A 23,622-nucleotide genomic window follows, 5' to 3' on the forward strand; every position below is an offset into this window, starting at 1 on the left:
TAAAATGTGTGCATATTCAGCATGTGCTGAAATGAATACCGTGATGAAATCCACCTTATCATGAGAGCCCTGAAGAAAGAAATTCTGTCATCATTACATTTTCTGACTTTTACATTTCTCCCTCCAACTCTGCACATGCAGTGACCTGCCTTCTTACATATACTACATGGCCAGTGTTGTTGAGGGTCCATATTCACATTCTGAAGCAGTTATTAAGAATAACTCATTTGATAGCCAGGAAGAATTCTTTTTTTTTCTTTTCTTTTTTTTAAATATATCTTTATTGATTTCAGAGAGAGGAAAGGAGAGGGAGAGAGAGAGATAGAAACATCAATGATGAGAGAGTCATTGATCGGCTGCAGCCCGCAACCCGGGCATGTGCCCCGACCGGGAATCGAACCCTGATCGCCTGGATCCTAGGTCGACGCTTTAACCGCTGAGCCACGCCCGGCCAGGCAGGAAGAATTCTTAATATCACTGATTAGTTTTTTATTTTTGTTTTTAACACTAGTCGATATTAAAAAACATATTCAAGTATGAGACATGTAGATTCAAACTTAATATTTTTTGAGTAATAGATGATGGCGCTTGTCCATCCTGGATGTTTTCCTGCTTCCTCCCCGTTTCTGTTCAAGTAAGAAACTCTTTGTTCCAGGTGGTTCTGGTACTGCTCTTAAACATGGTATACTCTCCTCCCCCACGGAGAAGGCATGTGACCCAGGCTGCAACACTCCTCACTCTGCTGGAGCCCCGGGGGAGACTGTTGTCTTCTGTCTTTAGGCTTGTTTAGTTACACATAAGTTTTAAATTTTTATGTAGTTAACTGTCTTGTCCTTTATGTATTCTGGTTTTGATTGTGCTTAGGTCTTTCCTGCTCCAGGATTGTGAAAATAATGTCATGTGTTCTCTGCAGCTCTTGAATGGTTTTGTGTTTTGCATTTAAATCAGAATTTGTAAGCCGGTGGCCTAGGGGATAGATCTGGCCAACAGATGGGCTTTGCCCGGCCCCTCATAGTATTCTAAAAGGTCTGTCTGCCTGTGTTTTTTAATAACAATCTAGACTTTTATCTTCTCTTGAAAAATTTAAGGTTTAATAGCATCTGTCGAGCATCAGTCGAGCATTGCCGTATCTGAAGAGCTACCGCTCTTTTAGACCAGGCACGAGCTTTCTAATTCAGAACTTTCCAAGTGGTGTGTCATCAGTACTTCTCAGGTGTGCGAGGATGCTGAATCCCCTCAGGCTACAGGTCAGCCAGAACTCCCAGCCTACGTCTTCCTTCAGACATCCACTGCGTCAGCCTGCCCCAGAGAGATCTGGTATTAAAAAAAAAAAGTTGGGAATGCGCAGATGTTTTCTAGTTTACTGCAGTCCCCACACAGTTGGATTCACACATTTAGTTAGCTGCTTAGGCCTCTTAACTTGCCTTTGACTGCGTAGTATTTTGATCCATCTGTAATTACTTTTCGTGTAAAGTATGTGTTGTAAATTTCCATATAAATAAGAAAATGAAAAAGTCCAGGAGATGTTAGGGAGGCTTTATTCATTTTTTTAAAGCAGAGGTCTAACCAATTGTTTTAACATAATTTATTAAATCACTATCTTTTGCCTACTGATTTGAGTGCTGTGTCTAAATTCCATCACATTCTTGAGTCTATTGTTGGACTATTGTTCCATCGATTGTTTCTTCTGCCAACAGTGCCATACTATTTTACTGTATTTTTATAGATCCTAACAATCAGATTCTTTGTCATTACTTTTCATTTTTAAGATTTTTCATAGATATTCACATCTGGTTACATTTTTACATGCGTTCTAAAGTTCTTAGTTATTTTCTAGAAAAATTATTGTTGACATTTTGATTGAGGTCTCTTTAAATTCATCAATTAGGGAGTGTTGAATTCTATAGAATATTAAAACTGGGCCTTCCTACAAAAGAACCTAAATATCAGATTGGTAAAAATTAAAGGGAATGAAGACATTTTAAATTTTAATTTTAAGATTTTGTGGAGATCTGATTTTTTCAGAAATTTCTAGTAGTTGACATTATATCCAGTATAATTTCTGGTATTATCAGTGGCAAGATTAAAAAGATATTTTGCATTCTATTATTTACATGTTTCCTGTTGTTGCTAATTAAATTAGGATGGGTGACTGCCCTTTGCCAGTAACATTCTAGCAGTTGTTTTTATTATTTGTTACATTTTTATCTTTCTAGTTTCTCCTCTCCCTGAAGTGCTGCTTTTAATTTTAATACCCAGTACACGTGATAAGCGAGGGGGAATCCTAAATGGAGCTCTGTTTTTAATATATAGCAACAGCTCACTTGTTTGAATGCTGAATCATGATAGGCTTTAATCTTTTAGTAGTACAGAAGAAAACATCAGATTCATGTGGCACTGGTCCAGGACTAGCACACACTTTAAAGGAAACAGATGTGTATCGAGTGTGGAGCTCTAATCACTCAAACTAAATAGAAGTCTGAGTGTGAACCCTCCCTTTGCTCAGGGCTATCAGAAGTCATACGCGTGGACAGACTATGAATATAACATGTAAAGACAATACTTTTTTCAGTTCTTATAAATAATAGGCCTTTCCTGTGATTTCCGGTTTTATCAGTAGTAGACACTAATGAATCTGAGCTCGCTTATGTTTTCTGCCCTCTTCCTCTCCTTCCCCTTTCTTTTTGTTCTTTCTAAAAATTGTTTTTGGAGGTATAAAAGACTGAAAAGGGCAGATACTATTAGTACAGTTAATGCATTTTCACAAAGTGAACACACTTGTGTAACCAATCAAGTGACACTTCAGAAACCCTGGCTTGTCCCCTTTCAGCTACTACCTCCCTCAAAGGCTGGCACTGTTCTGACTTGTAGTACCATGGGTTTGTTTTGCTTGTTTTTGAATTTTATTTAAATATACAGTAGACTCTTTTAGGTTTTCAATTCCGTTTTGATGTTTTTTTTTATTTCATAAATTTAAATACCTTTAACATTTAAAAAATCTTTATAACGATGTGTTCTGCATTAACCTACTATATTCGTTATATGTTATGTAACCAATATTAAATATTTTTTACTTTTTCCATCAATTTTTAATTTTTTCCTGTAGTCTCATGTGATAACGTAATTATTCTTACTCTTTCCACTTCTCTCTCTTTCTTGCCCAACTACTAGCTCTGCATTTAGTTTTAAGCTGTCCAGGTTGATAGCACATTTTATTTTATAATTACCTGTGCCCTTGTAAGCTTTGTCTTTAAACTGACAATAACAGTTGAAAAACCAACCAGCCTTATTTACATTATTTTGAACAGTAAGGAAAAGAATGGTTAGCGCTTCATTTCTCCTCTGTAGGTTCAAAGTCAGCCCAAGTACCACTTGAAAGAGAAGGTTCATATTGATCAGGACAAATGAACTCTTATCTTTTGCTGGGTACACTGTTGAAATTCATGCCACATTTTACATCGCTTTATCTTGGAAAGGTGCTTTTATTTTTCCTGGAGCTTTTGTTGTTGTCAAAGGATCTTTAAATATTTCCCTTTGTACTTCTTAACTAGCTGGACATCCCACTGCACCACTGCCGATGTCATCTATGATGTCATGAGGATGGCAGCCATCACACGGCAGCCCACGGACTGGGCAGGCCCCAAAAATCTCTTTAATGGTTCCAGAGAGTTCTTTAGCTAACGATCGTTGCTGCAGCAGGCTGATGTGGCTCAGTGATTGAGCATCGACTTATGATCCAGGAGATCGCAGTTCAGTTCCCGGTCAGGGCACGTGCCAGGGTTGCAGGCTCGATCCCCAGCAGGGGGCGTGCAGGAGGCAGCTGGTCGATGACTCTCATCATTGATGTTTCTCTCTCTCTCCCCCTCTCCCTTCCTCTCTTTGAAATCAATAAAGATAAATTTTTAAAAAAGAAAAAGATCGGTACCTCATCTGTCGGTCAGTGTTGACAGTCTCATCAGAAGTGGTGTTTTCACTCTGCTTAATGTGTTTTGTTTGTTTCTGGCTTGTGGCAGTTCTTTGAGGGCTTTGACGGTCAGGGCAGGGCCAGAAGGCAGTACCTCACGCAGGGCCTGTCTGTTCTGAGTGGTCAGTTTCACCTAAACCTCAGACCCTCTCAGTCCCCTGTTGCCTTGGCTGTGTCCTCACCAACCTGTTTTGGAGGCAGACCCTGGGGACTGATCGAGGGGCCAGGGCAGCTGTGGCACTGACTTTCCGCCCATGCACCTCGGGTATACGACTGTTGGGGTCAAACTTCAGTGGCATAGTGGAGGCGACTGGTGTCGGATGAACCTGGATTCGGGACAACTGAAGAAAGCAGCACCTAGGCCGCCTCCGAGCCAAAAGCCAAAAGATTTCCTGGAGTTTTTAATTCCTTTCTTTTTCTTTGTTGAAAGAGAGAACCTGGCTTTTTGCCACTAACTGGTTCTCCTTACCCTTCTGAACCTATTGCTTGAAATCTCTCACTTTCTTCTTGGAATCCCGAAACTAAAATTAAATTTAAAAAAATTATTTTTTTCAATTAGCTTATATTCAACATTATTTTCAAAGTTAGTTTTTACAGAGTGTGTGCTAAATTACATTCTTCTGAAATTGGGACCAGGTAAGTGAAGCCAGAGAGGAAAGCTGGGGTAGATGCCGGGAAATTTTACTTGATGGGGGAAAACATGTTGAGATAAAACATGTTGAGAAATTTATTTCAGGCCATGTCCCCAGATTTTGGGGACATCATTTTATTGTTTTCTGCCCTTAGGGTGGCTACTTCTTATAAATGTCTTAGGAGATCTGCTGATAGCTTTCTCAGTAGTGGGGGAGGTTTGAGGGATTGAATTTGTCAACCCTGAACCATATTATAGGTAGTCCTGGTAGCTCTCCTTCCCAGGAGAGTCTGAAATAATGTGTAACTCTAGCTAATTGAGGAGAGTCCTCAATTAGTGAGGAAGCTACAAGGTGTTAAGCTGATTAACACCTGTAATATGGACAGATTTTCCTGTGTGTGAGTAAATCAGGGACCTGACTTCCAGATGCTTACTGGAGAGATTGATGGCTGGAGGCCGTGTTTTCCTGAAGCCGGGGCTTGGCCTGGGCAGTGTAAATAATCCACACCTGGAATTGTGAACGGGAAATAGAGAGGTTTCCTGTATTTCCCAAGAAAGTTGTTTTAGGCCTGATTTACAAGTGCAATAATGTTTTGTATACAGAACTCATTGTTTCCCTTCATTTTATGTAGTTTGAATCACTCAGTTTCATCGGCTTAGAAAAGTTTGATTTTAAACTTTTTATCCCGAGAAAATCTTTTTCAGAATTAGTTACTTCCCAAGGAACAGTTAAATTTTGGGAAGTTTAGACTACACTGCAGGAATGTTGAGTAATTTTTACCAGTAAAGCCCACTTCATGTATGATTTCCCATGTGATCTGTTATCATGTGTGCGGCTTGTGTTTCCATCTCTGACACTTTGGGTACCTGGGCAGATCGCCCCACTCTTAAAGCCTCATCAAAATGGGGATAAAGGAGAATAATGCGTGTAAAGTGTTTATCACCGTGCCTGGTACATCCTCGGTCCTCGCTAGATAAATTATTGAAGTGAACCGCTCTGGTGATGCTGGCAGAGTGGTAGGTTTCAGGGGAGTTAAGTAGGTTCCTTAATTCTACTTTGAGGAGAGAGGCATTTAGCGGCAGCTCTGGATGGAAGGAAATCCTCAGTGAGCTGCTGCAGGAGTGGTATTCATAAGGAGCGGGACGTTAGAGGTAGCAGACCTTTCAAAACAAAACGCAGAGTGTGTGCATTTGCAGGGCATGTGGATGCACTTAAAGTTTTACTGTGGTCTGCTTATGTTTATTATTGGCTGTGGGGTTGTCCTAAATTACAAAGTATAAGAAAACACTGCTGCATAGTATTGTCTTTTTTATAGGTAGCATAGTCTTTATTTTTTTAAACTTCTTCATTGGATATAATTTCTGCGCCATTTTAAGCGTACACTTTAATGATAGTCAATTTGCTGACTTGTGCAGCCATCTCTGCAGCCCAATTTCAGAATTGTACCCTGAATAGATACAACTGTCTATTTCCTGCCTTCAACTCCAGGCAGCATTAATCTGCTTAATATTTATGCCCATCCTGGACGTTTCCTGTCAATGCAACCGTATAATACGTGGTTGGTTGTGACTGGCTTCTTTCACTTCGAGTAAGCTTTTCTAGATTTGCCTGTGTTGTAGCATGTGTCAATATTTCATTTCTTTTTTTTGACAAATAATATTCCATTGTATGGATATTTCAGTATTTTGTTTACTATTCACCAGCTGATGGGCATTTGGGTTGTGTCCACTCTTTGGCTGTTATGGATTATGTGTTTTCATTCATTCACATGTTTTTATTTCTTTGAGGTAGGTATTTAGGAGTGGAATTGTTTTCTGGTAAGGCAGACAGATTTATGTGTAGAGTCATCTTCCGATTATTCAAAGTTCACAAGTCATTGTGCCCATGGGTTGGTTTCAGATTTATTTGCATATGGTTTTTCTCTTTGCCTTCAGCCCTGAACTCTCTACTAATGTTGAGAGTTGGAAGAGAATGAATTAGTATTTATATAGCACCTTCAGGTGCTATATACTAGTCCAGGCAGTTGGCATTCTGTCGGTGTAGGTGACACTTTGGCCCATGGTGGTGGATCAGAAGGACAGTGAGCTCAATTGTTTAGATTGCACCGTCTTTGTTAGGGGTACTACTTTTATACTATTCTGGTTTGGGGAAGAGCTTTTCCCTTTTAGGAGGGCTTCAGCTGTAAATCTTTTTCTTCTGAAGCTGTGGCAATCAGGCCCATTTGGAGTCTGTGGGGCAGAGTTGGGAAAAAGAGAATTTCAGTTCCTGTTTCCCCTATTTTTCAGAAGTGTGGAGGATGTCATTTCAGAATCTGAGTTTTTTTTTCTGTACCTTATGATAACCCTGTAAAGGGGTCACATTAGGTGGTCATCAGCCTCCCTGTACTGCAGGAAGCAAAAGCTTGGCCAGGTTAATAGCTGGAGGTGTTAAGCAGAGTGTAGGGAATCATGGGGCAATGAGTTTGCTTTGGTCGGGAAAATTTTTTAACTGCTACACTAACATTTAACATGCGAGGCATCGTGCGGTTTCATTTCTGCTTTTGACTAACAGGTTCCAGTGCCTTCACAGATGATGCCGCCTTCATAACCTGCAGTGCAGAGTGCCTCCATTTCTGTTGCTTTGAATTGATTTTAAAACAGTAGATGTTGGATTGTATATCTTTACATAGGTAAGATGATGTTAATAGATATAGTGAGGTCTTATTATAGCTATAGAAAGCATGCGGTGTTGTCCAAGACATGTTAGGGAGAAGAGGGAATCTGAAGGGAGAGAGAGAAAAAGAGAGAAGTAATTAATATAGGGCCTGATTGGTCATGATAACCTAATTTAGTATAGGCTTAATTATAGTTCTGGCCTACTCTCTCCTTTTGTCTTCTTTAAAAGAAATTTTTTAATCATAGAAATAGTCAGACTTTAGTAGAAGTAGGGAGAATATTTCATTAACTTTCAAATACCCTTTCCCCAGATTTCACATTTCTCAGTATTGTGCCACACTTTTAAAGTCTATTCTGCTTCTTATTTTTCTTTGCTGAAATAGTTTAAAGCAAATCCCAGACATCTATTTTTCATTTCTGCACGCTTTATGTGCATCTCTTAAAAATGTGTGGTTATTTTCCTACATACCTGCACACCAGTTTTGGACCTAATAAAATTAACATTTTGGATGCTTCCTCTTGTTTTCTTAATGTTTAAATTTATTTATTGATTTTTAGAGAGAGAGGAATGGGGGCGAGAGATAGAAACATAGATTTATTGTCCCACTTGTTTATGCATTCATTGGTTGCTTGTATGTGCCTTGACTCAGTGTATCGGGATGATGCTCTAACCAACTGAGCTACCTGGCCCGGACCTGTTTGCTTCCTTTTAATGTGTTTAATTGTTCTTATATACCAGTGGTTCTCAGCCAGGATTTTATTTATTTATTTTGCAGCAAAGAAAATAAGGGTTTTCTTTTAGGAAGTGGCCCATGCCAGGAGACAGGTTAGCTAATGCCCAAAGACCTGACTCCCGGATGGCTTCCAGGGGATGGATTATATAGGAGGAAAATCATTAATCATGAGTTAGAGTCCTGGTCTCTGCTGATTGGTTGAAGCTAGGGTAGAGGGTAGTTGATCAGGGCATTCAATCAGGGATAATTTTATCCTGTGGAGTTGGGGTGGGGGGGGGAGCGCTGCCTTTGAGAATGTCTGGAGAGACTCAGGTGTCATAATCCGGTGGGTGGGGTCAGTGATGCTGCTAAACATCCTACAGGGCACAGGATGGCCCATCACAAAGAATTTTCTGACTCCAAAAGTCAGCACTGCTGAGGTTAAAAATCCCTGTTTCTCTGCCAGGTATTTCCTGCAGAATAGAATTAAACTCTAAAGCTCGGTTAGATTCAAGAATAAGTCTTTCTGCTAATGGTAGTTTAATAGTCGACAGTGCTGGTGGTGTACCGAATTTTGACCTGGGTGCTGGTTACAAGAGCATGTCACTTTGTGAAAATGCGTGTGTGAGCTGTGTCCTTTCAAAAGTAATATTCCTATTTCTAACGTTTCCTTTAAAATATCTCCCTAGTCCAGCTGTATACCCTCCTCTTTTTGACTATCACCTTGATTTTTAGATCCATCAAGAAATCTTTAAATCATCTTTCCTTGCCAACATCCTTAACATTCAATTCCTTGTCATGCGAGAGACTGGTAAAGATGTGGGGATACGGGTGTCTTGTGACCTCACTATTAGGACCAAGTCAGAGTGCTGGCATATTCCTTGCTCTGGAGAGGTGCCCTCAGGGACAGACACCCAAACAATAAGTAATGTTTAGCCGCTTGTGCTTTCTATGAAAGCTTAAAGGGGAGAGGGAGAGAAAGTCCTTCCAGATGGGATGGCTTTAAGTGGGAGGTTGTGTTTCAGGAGCAGTGGGATTTGGGAAAAGGGGCATTTTGGGCAAACACAGGCCGCCTGCGAAGGTCGGGAGTGCATTAGGTGTGAGCTGGGGACCCTGGCTGCGAAGTTGTCTTAAAGCCAGCTCTCTCCCCACCTCTGATAAATCATTGGAGGGAAAGGCAATGGATTTTTTCTGACAGTTGGTTCTTACTGGGGGCCAAGGCTTTCGTTTGCAAATAAAAGGACTGCTGTTGGAGTAGTCACAAAGGGCCCTGACTCTTTTCACATCAAAGTGAAAAAGAATCTCCAGGGGTGATAAATGGGGGCTGCTGGACTCATTACTTGTAAACAAAGCTGAGGGATGACCTCTAAATTTTTTTTAATTAAAAGAAAACAGGGTTTACTCACGGTGAGCGTGGGGCTGCGCTTCGTTGGAGTTTTGACTGCTTACAGTGGAGAAGATCTTTGTTATGGTTACCGGGAGGCGGCCGCTGTTACCCTGGTTTGCCCGGACTCCCGTGCGGGGTAAATGTGTGCTGCCCGGGTGGCCCCGCAGGTAGCCTGAAGGGCTGAGAATTGAAGAGCACTGAGTTCAGCTGTGTTTTTGTTGTAATGAGGGGGAATGGGGCAGAATTTTTGAGTCCTGTTCCTCTGGGAAGACTGAGGGCTTAGCCCCCTCCGCTCCTTTCCTCACCCAACATCAAGAGAAAAACTCCCTTAGTGTGCAGTGCAGAAAGAGGTCAGTTTTTAAGTAAATTCTTAGAACTTTGTAAAGAAGTCCAAAGGCTGTTTGCAAGTTTACATTTGAAGTCTAAAGTTAGTATTCCTATTATTTGTGTAGTACAGGGCTTTGCATATGATCAAAACCTTTGACCAAAATTACAGTGTTTGAACACTGTATATTCAGTGTTTATGTAGAAAGCAACACTGTTATTAACCCTAATAATCTAGCATCTTACTGAATGAAGACTTGGTAACTGCTCTCTAAATTCAACCCTGCAATCAAAGGCCTGTCTACCTTCGTCCACTCCCCTTCCTTGGACACCCAGCTCCCCAGCACGCTTTATCTCGCTGTTTTCTCACGTTGCTCCTTGGTTGCTGTCAGTCCAAGTCCTGACCAGATTTTAAACAACTGGAGGTCAGAAGCTGCCCTTTGTAACCCAAATGGAGCTGGTAAGGCACTGGGCACCGAAGAATTCTAATGTGTTTACTGACTTTCCAAATGTTTGGTAATCACCTTCTGAGTGTATATTCTAAACCAGTTGTGAGACTTGAGAAAGGAGCAGAGGTCACAGCTGGAGGGGAGCCTGCCCCTGGATGGTGGGTAGAGAGATGCTGTCCTTCAGTTAGGTGTTTTCAGCTACGGATAAGAGAGTATTGAGAGCCTTCCATTCCCTTGGTGAGAACGTGGGAGACATTACCGCGTGACACTGCTTTGTGAGTTCAGATGCCAATAGCAGCTAATGTATAAAGAGCACAGGGACCCGATTTTGTGCTAAGAAGTATTTTATAGGCGTGATTTCATTTCCACTGCCCCGCTTCCTAAGAGGCTCTCTTTTACAGGCGAAAAAAGGAAAGGTTAGCAGACTCACCAGTGGCAGATATTTAAGCCACCTTCCTTCTGTCGCCCAGACCCCAAGTCCTTGACCCCTGTCCCATGTTGTCTTGGCAGAAGCTGGTGGCAGGAAAGCACTTTCTGAGTTCTGGTTTGAAACTCAGGCCTGGGTCTGAGATCCTGAGCCGACTGTTCTTTTCTGCTATGGTAAAGGAGTGTTAGGTGAAAGCTTGCTCCTGGGAGGTTGCTTCATGGCTCCAGCGGTCAGAGGAACGCACGTGTTCTTTAGTGAAGGAACGAGGCTGATGTCTGTACACTGGGGTGTGGAAGGTGGGTGGGGACAAGAAAGGCTGGGAGGGGGCAGGGTGACTAAGCTGATGATGGAAGGGAAAGATGAGGCGGTGCCCACCTGAGCTCAGTAGGTTAGAGTCTCGCCAGTTGCCTGTTTCAGAGCTGTTTTTATCCTTGCGGTGAGATCATGTGTGCTCTCTCGGAGAGCATTTTGCAGCCTGGAGAGCACCGCACAGATGTCAGGTGGTGGCCCTGGTAATAAATCAAGCTCTCAACGGTTAGGAGTTGTAGCAGTTCTCATTTTAGATTATCTTTCGACATCCGGCAGAGACGTACTTTCCTCCAGTGAGCACTTGATGACTGAGATAGGAAATTGTCCTTAATTTAAAAATGGAGGTGTTGATGTGCAGCTAGGACAGAGAGCAGAGAATATATCTTGTCTGAAAAATACATTTAAAGAAAAATATGTGTTTCTCAGCTTGAAAAGGACCAAAGAGTTGAGAGCGAAGGCAACGAATGGGGTGAGATGGGAGGCTGTTTGAGTCAGTCCTTACTGTCACTGTGACTTTCCCATTCTGTCCTCATATCCTCCACCTACGGTGGTGACTCGGGTGAGTAGGACGGTCCGCACTGGCTCTCTGAGGCCCTGGAGAGGCAGCCTGCCTTCAAAGAGAGAGAGTTGGCTTTGAAATCAGTGAGACTGGGCTTGAATTCTGGCCCCACTGGACTGTGTAATGCTGGCAGGATACTCAGCCTTTCCAAATTCCACTTCCTTTACCTGAAAATAATAAGAATTACATGAGATAATGAATTTTTAAAACCCCAGCTGAGTGCCGGCACTGAGTTGAGATTTAATAAATAGGGTGGGGCAAACGCAGGTTTACAGTTGTGAGTATGTGACACGGTTTATTCTTATATTATTATTATTAATTATTGTATTCCACATGGACAACTGTAAACCTACGTTTGCCCCACCCTGTATTTTCTTCCACTTCTGTTGACCTGCCTTTGATCATTTTAGTGTTTAGGGCCTGGAGAATTTGAACTCGGTGGTGTTCCTAAAGCCTCTAGTAGGTTTAAAAGTTTGGGCCCGATTGGGCAGTAGCCTTCCTGTGCTCTGAGACCCAGTCTGTAACAGCGCCTGGCAGCCTGCGGACCGTGGGCTCAGGTAATTATTCTGATTTCTGTTTGTTGTTATGGAATTTATATTATTAAGAGTTTGGGTAGGTGGTGCTATGCATTCATTGTTCAATAAAATCCTTATTAATTTCTTTTTCCTATTATATTACATTAAGATTAAGTTTAGGGTTTGCATCAAGATACGTGTGCCTAATTATGGGTAGAGAAAGTAGATATTTAATATACTTTTTAACCTTTTAAGTCAATAAGAAATCATGTATTTTCTTCAGGTTAGCTAAGTGGAGGGTCTTCTCTGTTCTTGTGGTAATCCAAGATTCACTCATTCATTCAGCACTGACTTGTGGGGAGTTTTGATGTCACAGTGTCGCCTAGGATGTGTGTGGGGAGAGGCTGGGGAGAGGAGGGACTGTAGGTTGGCAGGAGCTCACACTAGAGCTTGCACTCTAGTTGATGGGTTTGAGTGCTGGTTTCAGCTCATGGGTGTTGCATCTCCACTGTGTAAAGGTATTACCATTATGTGCTCATCTAATGCTTTCAACTTTTTTCAAAGTGTTATTCACCATCTACTGTTGCATTTTAACCTCACAGGGGTCTTATAAGGTAGGTAGGCTATAAGAAGTTAAATGGTTTGCCCACGGTCCCAGAATTAATAATAAAACTGTCCTTTCAACCTGGAATGAGTTTTCTCTCGCTTTCCCAGCCTCCCTCCCTCCCCCAGTCTATCAAAATCTTACTCATCTTTGAAGGTTCCACCAAAATAACACCTCTTTTAAAACTCCGATCACCCAAGAAATTCATTTGTCCTTTTGTGTACTCCCATCTTTGCCTTTACCTCTGCCAAATTTCAACTAATGCTTCTCTTTTCTACATTCACCCTTCAGTACCACCTCTGCTGTAATGGACTTGGAGCATTCCTCCTTTGTAGTGAGCGCAGTGTTAAAGTTGGTCAGTAGAAGGTGCTGGAGGGACATTGCTTGAGTCAGGGAAATTCTCTTTCTGGTTGTGGTTGCTGCTTTTGTTTACCCCTTTACACAGCAAGCATGCACTGTGTGTGTGTGTTCCTGTCCCCAGAGGTGCCCTGCCCTAGCCAGGTACCCCAGAGCATGAAGTCACTTGGCAACTTTGCAGCCCTCGCTGTGGTTCTCTCTGTGCAGACACTGGCACACACCAGGCCTAATGCAGACAGAGGGACACCCAGCTCCCTCACACACCTGCCATCAGCCTCGACTTGCTTGCACCCCAAAGGATTGTTTCCTGCTGCCCAGCCAGCGAGGACCAGTCCCAGGGAACTTCTCTGACATCCAGCGAGCTGCAGCCATAGCCTTGCCAATAATAACATCTCAACTCCGGTTTGCGGGAGAGACCCCTCTTCAAAGTTTGTCCTTTCTTGGTTACCCACTCTCAGCCCTTTAGAGTTTTCTTTGTGTCTTTATAGTTATTCCTTTATCATAAATGCTTTTTATATTAAACATTGTTCATAATATTGTGTGGCTTCTCTCTCCTGATTAGACCTAAACTGATACAACCTCTGGTGCTCACTTCCCTCAGTATCAGTGTTTACACGTATGTGTAAATTGTAAACTTTTTTTACACTGGAGGCCTGTTTAATCCTTCAGCATCATCTCTGTGCTTTGCCAATAACCGGTGATTACTGAATGATTGAGTTTGCTGCTGTAGTTGTTACTGTCATGGAGAGATGGAGGGTGGAGGGTGGTTCTAATGGGTATTTATTTGCCCTTTCTTAGAAAAACAACCCAAAGTTCTTGTTCTATTATTAATGGGTTACCTTCATGTTTCTGTGAAATCCTGTAACTTTGAGGCAATTACTGTTGACCCAACTGTTAAAGACTTTATTTTAGGGCCTGTGTATAAAGTCTTCAGAATTGTGTCAACAGTGATTTACTGCTACCTATTTGTCTTCATTGACCTTTTAAAAACAAATTGCTTTTAAGTACAGCAAGCCTGATAGCCAGCGGTGCTTAGAAATCACCTGTATTTCACTTTTCAGGCTAATTTGTCAGTGTCATCTCCCAATGGCTTTTTTAGCCAGAGTGTGAGCCTTGGGTTAATGTTCAGGTTCTACACACATACTTGCTAAGCTTTTCCTCTCACCGATCCATGAGCAAAAGAGGCTGACGGGTATGGCCCATAGGGAAAAAACGTTTGTCTTCATTTAGCATTCTAAGCCTATATCTAGGAAAGTACAGCCAGAAAAGCAGGAATGGTGCCTGTCTCTTGAAGATGGGTGCTCCCTTTTGACACATAAAAAGGAAATATTGATACTTGGTATCATTGTGAGGCTAACAGCCATTTTTGAAACCTTAAGAGTTAACTTGGTTCAACCAGTCTGCCGTTTGATCCTTTAAGACATGCTGATTTCAGCTCGTAGGTATTTGCATATGACTTCCCTTCCCCAAGGCTGACCTCCTCCATCGGTGCTCAGCTGTCATTGCCCAATCCTTTGCACCCCTCCCCCACCCCACCCAGTCAGATGACCTTTTCACACCAAAGAGAAATTTCTCTCCTCTATGAAGATAGGAGACATTAAAAGCCCCCAATTTGAAAAATTGGAGGGTAATTCTTTGTATGAAGAAAATGTTTCTTTTCGAAAGGACTCACACCTGGCATCCATAGATTCAGGGGGTGGGTGCGGTACTTTTGAAATACCATCCCAGGTTCGTGTGCTGTATCGTCCCCACCTTCCCCCAGGTGACAGTTTCTGGTATTGGGCTAGGAGGTTTCTTTAGGTTAATTTTGCTCCTCTACTTTAAAAACTTCCAGCGCTGCCCTGGCCGGTGTGGCTCAGTTAGTTGAGCATTGCCCTGTGCGCCCAGAGATCACTGGTTCGATTCCCAGTCAGGGCACATGCCTGGTTTTGGGCCTTGATCCCCAGTAGGGGGCGCACAGGAGGCAGCTGATTCATGTTTCTCTCACACATCAATGTTTCTCTCTCTCTTCCCCCCCCCCTTTCTCTCTCTCTAAAATCAATTAAAAAAAATATTTAAAAACCAACAATAAAAATTTCCAGGGCTCATAATTTACAGTTTAGAGTTGGATACCCTCAATGTGGCATTCAAACCCTTTCTCGCCTGGATCTCAGCCTTTTCTTCAAGTCGCATCTCCCAACTCCTGCCCTTCCACCAACCCTGGTGCCTAGCAGTGCAGAAGTTTTCACAATTCATTATTCAGGCTTTTGTCTTTCAAATCCCATGCCTGGCATATGCTGTGCCTGCCTCCCATCTCTGCTTCATTCATTCATTCCTTCTACTGTCAGAGGAGCACAGGGCTTCACAGGAGCATACAGGAAGGGCACCGAAATGCAGATTGGGGGAATAATCAGGGAAGACTTCTTGGAGGGAGAGGTGGCTAGCCAGAAAATTAATGTGTTTATGAGTTAAACAATTAAAAAAGTTGGGTGGTGGAATGGAGAGAAGAAAAATATATTTCAGGTAACAGGGAACATATTTGTGAAGATTTTGGTTAAAAAAACAAACATAGGGCCCTTTTGAGGAACTGAATGGACTTCAGTATAGCCCTGGAGCATAGAACACCAGGCCAGGAAATGATCTGGTGGGCCAAGCTAAGAAATTTAACTTTATATTTAAGGGAATGGGAAACCATCAAAGAATTTTAAGTAGGTTAACGGTTGACATGAGTTTAGAAGATCATCTATCAGGTGGAGAATGGAGTCTAGTGGGCAGAAGTGGAAGCAGAGAAACCAGTTGGGGGACTATTAAGCAGTCCATGGAGAGCTGGAAAGAACCGAACGGCTTCTGGATAATTTTGGAGAAATAGTGAAAATTTGTAGGTAGGTTGAATGTAAAGAATGTGTAAAAGAGAAGGGTCACAGACAATTCCTCGTCATTTGACTTTGTGACTGGGAGCTCCTGTTGTCAGGATGGGGAAGTCTGGAGGTGGTACAAGTACTCTGGGGAGAGTTTGGGTTTGGGATACCTCTGAAAATCCTCGCAAGTGGAGATGGCAGGTAGGCCATTGGTTACCTAAGAACAGAGCTCACTGGGGAAGGTCTGGGCTTAAGTTAGTAGAAACTGAATTGCAGTTGTACACGGCATTTCCCTATGTGCGTGAGAAGATGAGAATGCTAGGAAGAGGAAACTTAAGTAGCAAGAGCTGCCAAAGAAGTGAGAGGAAAACCGGGAGAGTGCTATCTTGGGGGCCAAGCGAAGAGAGCGTAGAAGGAATGGTTCAGAGCATCAAATGTTCAAATACTGGGTCAGTCGCCTCTTCTGTGACACTTCCCCTCTCACTCTCAGGCAGTAAAGGTCTCTGGCCTCTCAAAGATGCAATCTTTTATTATGACAGTTAACTTTCTTAACACCTTGCTGACAAGTCACCAATATTCCTGTTTCCATGTCCGAACATTGCTGAGCGGTCACGAGTTAACTCGTGTCTGTACTTATATTAATTTAAGTAATTTTAAACACCTTGCTGACCGGTCACAAGTATTCATCAAGTGTGGTCAAGTAGGCGGCCTCACGGGCAAGTTCTGGCTCGAAATAGCCGGTCAGCAAGGTGGTTTTTACGTTTATTTTCCTCACAAGATCTGTCATTGGACAGCTGATTAAGAGCCGCTACCTCTGTGTCTCCAGAGGCTGGCACTGTACCTGGACTTCAGATATTCAGTGGATTAATAAATTAAATAACTTAAAGATGATTGAGAATTGTCCTCTGCCATCAAGAGATGGTTATGTCCTCCTACTGATTTGCCTGATTTTTATCTCTCTGGGTTTAGGATATATTTTTTAAAATATGTCAACATTCCGTCAGGGCCCCTTGTGTAAATTTCTGCACCAACTATGGCAGACGTGGGACAGTTTGTGCCCTATTGTTGTGATGGGCCAAGACCTCAGGCACAACACTTTCGTGACCTTACATGGGGGCGTACACTAGGGGCGCATGGGAAATGGCAACTCTTGTAAAAATAAGCTGGTCCGTGGGTGGTAGTACACTGAGGGCAAAGATTTATGAGCAACATCCTGTTCTGGGATCACTGCTGGGGACAGAAGAGGGGGAGAGACTGCTGTATAAATCATGAGGGCAGCTCAGGAAATAAAGGGTCTCCAGGGTACCCTTTGAGGGTATCTTTGTATAACACATGGGTAAAGAAGAATGGGTAGGTGGTACTCGTCTTAAATCTGCGCGGGTTAGCACTGGGTTGAGGTTATCCGTGTTTCAGAAGGGGGAAAAAGAGCCGGAGAAGCAGAGAGAATGGCACAGTGGGCCCGAGAATCATCTGTAGTCTTATAAGGGCTTGCTGAATTGTGAAGAAAAAGAGAGTGAAGGGGCCGTTCGGTGGGGGGCAGAAGACTGCATGCCTTGGCCTCGGGTCTCACAGGGCACCTTCTGCATGGAGTGCCTCCCTGTCCCTTCATTAATCTACGTTGGTTTCTGCTCTAGTTCACAATGTGTGAGTGGGATTCCGGTGTCTTGGCCAGAAGAGTGCATTACTGGGCCTGAGAGCGTTTTGTTTTTCATCTTTTCAAATGAAAGACACTGGAATCAGTACATCAAAAGGGATTAAGATTCAACATTAGGATATACCTACAAAGTAGAGAATGAAGTGGCTATTTAAAAGCATAAGATAATTCTGTATCTACATGGCATGATATTGTGTACAAATCACAGAATAGAATCAAAGGTCTGATTCTGTTTTTATGGGCAGGAATATGGAACTATATCTGTCTAAACAAACATAAAATGGATCTGAAAGAATTTACCAACCGTTGCAAAATTGATTTTCTTACAATTGTTTGGGATGCTTAGTAGGGTTTTATTTTTCAAATTTATACACTGAAGGGTGGTATTTTTTCATGATGTGTATGCATTAATTTCATAGTTAGGTTTAAGATATTAAAATGAAAACATTTTCTAGAATATTTGAAAAAGCAAAGAATGATTCTTCATTCTGCTACTTCCTTAAGAAAATGAACGCATTGCTCATTCACTTATTCAGTCGATAAACATTTGTGTTCCTGTTGCATTTCAGGCATTGTCCTATGCAGCAAGGATATAGCAGCAAGGAAAAAAAATCCAACAAGGTCCTCCTTTCCTGGAGCTTCAGTCCAGTGTAGGGGTGGATGTGTAACATGTGACAGGTCAGGGTTACAAAGCAGGATTGGTGGAGGTAAACAGTGTCAGGGATGTGAGGGAAAAGTCAGCTCTTTTATATCTAGTTATCAGGAAAGGCCTCTCTGGTAAGGTTATCTTTGAACAGAGACCTGAAGGAAGTATAAGCCAGACAGATGACTGGAGGTGGGGGTGGGGCTAACTTTTCAGGCCAAGGGAGCCTGTGCAAAGGCCCTGAGTCAGTGTGTGCTTTGTGCTTTAGATAAACAACTAGGCAGCCTGTGAGGTTGGAGCAATGATGAGGGGGAGAGTGGTTGGGATGAGGTCCAGAGAGCTAGCAAGAGTTTAGATTATTGGGGGGGGGTGTAGCAAGGCTCATAGGCCATTAGAAAGCTGTTGGAGTGAGGCGGAAAGCCATTAGAGGGTTTTGACCAGAGGAGTGGCACTATCTGAATGTCCTTTTAACAGGGTCACCTGGGAAGCTTAGTGGAGTTTACACTGTGGTGAACATGAGCAAAAGCAGTTTAAGGGAAACTATCCCTGCAGTTGGTAGGGATTATTCTTCCCTTACATTTAGACAAACAGCAAAGTCAAAGGTTTGGTACAGGAACATGAGGCATTACAGGATCTGGATTTTCCTGCTGGTCACTTTAGTGCTTGCTCTGTTGTACAGATAAGAGTATCTAATCTGGAAATTTACATTTCTTAGCATGTTGTTATAGCATGTTCCTTTATTTATTTATTTGTTACTTTTAATAGTTAGATCTCTGATGAATTATTATGAACGTGGCTCATGGGGGTCTGGCCTCAGTTCTCCTCTTACATGCAGATGATACTTCTAATCTATGACATTTTCTAAAATTCTGGGTCAGTGTGTGTCACTTTTTCCATGACAGGGTTGGGATGCACCCACACATTTAGTCCTTGCATTGCCTGTGGGTATGAGACAGTGCTTAGTTTACCTTGGAACCACCTGTACCTTGGGCATGCATTCACATTGAGGGTGCACTTGTCTATCATAAGGCTGGTAAATTACAGGGTTCACTTCATCAGAGGTTTATCGAGTGCTGCTGGCTACGTGCAAAGCACTAGGCTGTGACATTCTCTGAGAACGTAAATACCAATATGTACCATCCTTTAAGGAGTTTACAATCTGTTGGGTACAACAGGCAAAGGGATTAATGTTATTATAGAATTGCAAGATGATATGGAAGTACAAAGGAGGTGGAGATGAATTATGGGGGGTGGTTATGGGCGAGGCTTCATGAACGAGTATTGAAGTTTGGAGAAGGGCAGAAAAGGCATTTCATTCTTAAGGGACGGCAGAAGGGTGACATGGGAGGACATGGCTATAGGGAATGGTCTATTACAACTGGATTAAAGCATTTTCAAGGGGAGAGAAGAAGAGGCAGTAGGTACAGTGGGGCCATTTCATCCTAAGCCCAAACTGTAGTTCAGTGCACAAGCCACTTGCCACATGCGGCTGTGGAGCACTTGAAATGGGACTGGTCTGACTTGAAATGTGCTGTTAAGATACAGTGCACACAGATTTCAAAGACTTGGTGTGGAGAAAATGTAAAATATCTCATCAGTAACTTTATATTGATTATAAGTTAAACAGTAAAGATACTTTTTGGATATATCGGTTTTAAATAAAAGATTATTAGAATGTATTGCACTGGTCTCTTTTTAATGTGTCTACTGGCAAATTTAAAATTATATCTGTAGTTCCCATTGTATTTCTATTGGTCATAGCTAATCTAGGCTAAGGCTAGTATCCCTAGGAGATGGTGTGAAAACAGGGTGAATGAAAAGAAGGAAAAACACAGAAGTAAACTGGGAATGGGATGGAAGAGGTATCAGAGACACCCTAGAGGCTTCTGGTCTTGGTGTTGAAATCCCTGCTGCTGCATGGAGGCAGTGGAGGGCGGGGGACAATGATGGTTTCATTTTGGGCCAGTCGATCACAGGCTGTACTGTAGGGAGATTAATTTGGCAGCAAAATGTGGAGCTGGCAGAGGCTGGAGGTGGGGAGACCAGTTAGGTTGGGTCCCAGACCCAGCACACCTGGTTGCTGCAGCTTCTTGCAGGGGGCGGGGTGAGAACGTGATGTACTATAGAAATAGTCAGCAGAATTGCATGGTAGTTTATGCTGAATTTTACATTGAACTTCCCAGTTCTTCCTCAAAAGGTCCCTGATTTTTTTTTTTTTTTTCTTAAATTACCATATTTTTGTAGTAAGGAGAAAGGGAAGTGTACAAGTTATAGTGTGGCCAAAGAATTTTAATGCAAATATTTTAGACTAGTATAGCAGCTTCTTACTGGTAGCATATTGATTTGGTAGAGAGAAAGGAAGTATCCAAATGACAGATTTGGTGAGCTTTATTTTCTAGAATCAGAATGGTGACTAAGAAAGTTTTTATTTTGAAAGCCCTCTTTTTGAGATTTTTTTTTCATTCATCCAGCAAGCGCTTACCAAACAGTTACTAAGTCAAATAAAATCAAGGGGCCCTGTGTGTTTAACCAGGGAGATAGACATAGATAAATAATGAAACTGTGTCATAAATGCTCTAATGGACATGCCAATAAAGCGTTAGAGTCCTAGAAGGCAGTGATACATCCTGAGTAAGATCTTTCTGGTGAGAACCATGGTTCTGATTCTTTTTCACTTTCTTCTGGGGTCCTTGGGGTCCCCATTTTGCTCGAACCAGCACCATGGCAGAATTAAATTATTCTGTTTAAATTTTGTCCTTAAATTTTTGAGTTTGTGTTAATGCAGTGATTTATGTTAAATATATTCTCCTTCTTGTGGCTGTTCCGCCATTATTTTCATTACTATGAAGTTGCTTTTCTTCTAAGATTTTAAGTGTAGATGTAGGTATTAGACAGGAAATGCCATCAAGAATTACTGACTTGTGTCTTGGCCTGTGTGGCTCAGTTGGTTGAGCTTTGTCCCATGCAGTGAGAGGTCGCCGGTTCCATTCCTGGTCAGGGCACATGCCCGGGTTGTGGGCTCAATCCCCAGTAGGGGGCATGCAGGAGGCAGCCGATCTGATGTTTCTTTCTCATTGATGTTTCTATCTCTCTCTCTCCCCCTCTCCCTTCCTCTCTCTCTAAAATAAAAAAAATCAATTTTTTTCATAATTTAAAAAATGCTTTAAAAAAAAGAATTACTTGTGATTTCCTGAAAGGATGATATTTCTTCTAATTAGCAGTTTTTATACAAAATATCTTAAAAGGCTAAGTATGTGAAACCACAGGAAAGTGTTTAATATCCACTTAAAAAGCTGGACTTAATGTTTTGGTCACAAGTTAAGTTCTTAAAAGAACTTTGGTGACTTGCAAAGCATGGGGTCATGATACAAGGAACGAGCTCTCAGGTTGTGGTCTAGGAGACCCTGCCCTTCTCTCTGCTCTCAGGTTCCAGGCCTCTTTCTTTTGCTTTCATATGCTGTTGATATACTGCCTGGGTTTTCACAACCGGTTCTAGTTCCCTGTCCCTCCAGCTAACTGCTGCCTCCTCCGTCTTCCAGAATGATCTTTCTAAAACCACAGCTGCTTATGAAACTCTGCTGGATCATTGCTGCCTAAAGAAAAATATTGCAAGTGCCTTTGCAGCCCGGTGTGCACTCACTTCCTCAGACGTTCCCGACTTCTCTCTTGTATGTCCTGTAGCGCTACGCAAGGTTTCACTGTTCAGCCCCCACCCCCCACCAAAGCCATGTCTTCCGTGCCTCTGTGTTTCTGACCATGTTGGCCCCATGCCTGGAATGGCTTTCCAACACTACTTTATTTTCCTGGGGAAATCCTATTTGTCCCACCTTAACCTTTATTTGGTTTCAATTCAACAAACATTTTTTGAGCTCTCCCACGCACTGCGTGTTGGGGACATAAAACACATTAACACAGTCTCTTTCTCTTTTTTTTAAGGAACTAATAGTATTAGGAGGTAGGCATACAAATACTGATTAATATTCCTATGTATTAGGTTTAGGTGTTGAAAATATGATGACAAAGCAGACCGTTATACTTGCTGCCCGCACAAAGGATATATTCTGGTGGGGGAGACAGATATGAAATTTTAAAGATTGATCTGGGAGAAGTACTGTGAGGGGGAAAAACAAAACTCTTTGATCTGAGAAAGCAAGTGACTTGGGAGGGGAGGAAAATCGATTTTAGATTAAAAAAAAAAAGGAGGGTCACGATTGGCCTCTGAGAAAGTGACATTTTAAAAAAGACATTTAAACAAGTGATTCTAGTGAAGTGTTACAAAGGTTAGTTATCATAGGGTAAGTGAGTATAGGAGACCTATGTGTAGAAATGTAAATGCAAATGAATAGTTCTAATGCAGTGTGATGAATTCAGTGATCAGGGGACGTAACAGGACACTTGCGTAGTGGGAGAGGCACGGTTTCTGTTGCCAGGCTGTGGAAGGGTTTGGTTAGGGGTGGCTGAAGGGCTTTCCATGAGGAAGCACTGAGGTTTAGAACAATTTGAGTGGTGTTCACAGAACTTAAAGTAGTTTGGAATTACTAAAGTTTTATAGGGCAAGGAACCCAGAGGCAGGAAATGAGGCTGAGAAGTGGGTGGTCAAACGGGGGCCTCTGGAGCCAGAGCTGGACTCATGGCTCAGCCTCTGGCGTTCTCATGCCCAGTATCTAGGTCGAGGTTTTCTTTAAAAAACAACAACAAAAAAGAAAACCCTTCCTGCGCCTTTTTCTTCATCTGTAAAACTGAGGTGATGATAGCATCAACCTCATCAGGTTATCGTAAGGGTTAAATAAATTAATACTTACCAAGTGTTGGGTACAGTGGCTTGCACACAGCGGGTGCCCACTCACTGCACGTGGTGGCGGTTGTGGACACGGTGTGGCGTGGAGATAAACTTTGACCTGTTGTAGACCCGTGAAGGGTGATTTGCAGTGGAATAGCTTGGTCATGCTTCTGATTTTCAAATATCGTCTTAGAGTAAGTGTGAGCATGTGTGTTGGGGAGGAGGGGGCTGGAATTGTATTTTTGTGGCTTCTCTCACCTTCCCCTTCCCCCTCATTTCCCTGCATAATTCCTGTTCCTTCGCCTGTGTTCCCACATCATTTTATCTGCGCTGTGGCATTTTCTCATTGTATTTTATAGCTTGTGTTTCCCACAAAAGACCGAGCTCCCTCAGGCTGTTGAGGCCCGTGTGCTACTCCTCTTCACGCACCAGTGCCAAGAACGGTGCCCAACTCTGGCACACACTGGGCGAGAAGTGTTTGTTGAATTTATTTGAAAGGTTTGCTAGGGAGTTGCCCTAACTTATAATTCAGGAGAAAGGTCCTCCCATGGAAATGCCTGGGCATGTTGCTATGGGAGGGTGTTTTCATTCTTTCACACACCAAGTTTTTATTGACTGCCTACTGCACACGGTGTTGCAGGGGATACAGAGATGAATCAGCCGTGGACTCTGCCCTGGGTTGTGTGGACTCTCACAGTCATAATCGTGGGTGTGAGGGAAAAGGTAAATGACTGCTGATGGGTTTAATGAGTCCTAAGCTGTGACGTGGTTTAGTTGTATTGGGGTTTTTGTTTAGATGTGTAATTACTCCGAT

At 42.4% G+C, this 23,622-nt stretch overlaps 1 protein-coding gene across 3 annotated transcripts in view; it reads left to right on the forward strand.

Moving 5' to 3' along the window:
* AFF1 (ALF transcription elongation factor 1) overlaps positions 1 to 23,622 on the forward strand; it is a 182,639-nt gene that overhangs the window by 11,769 nt on the left and 147,248 nt on the right. The gene's annotated exons all lie outside the window — the stretch shown is intronic.

This window comes from Miniopterus schreibersii (assembly GCF_964146895.1).
Source record: "Miniopterus schreibersii genome assembly, chromosome: 1".
NCBI classification, from domain to species: Eukaryota; Metazoa; Chordata; class Mammalia; order Chiroptera; family Miniopteridae; genus Miniopterus; species Miniopterus schreibersii.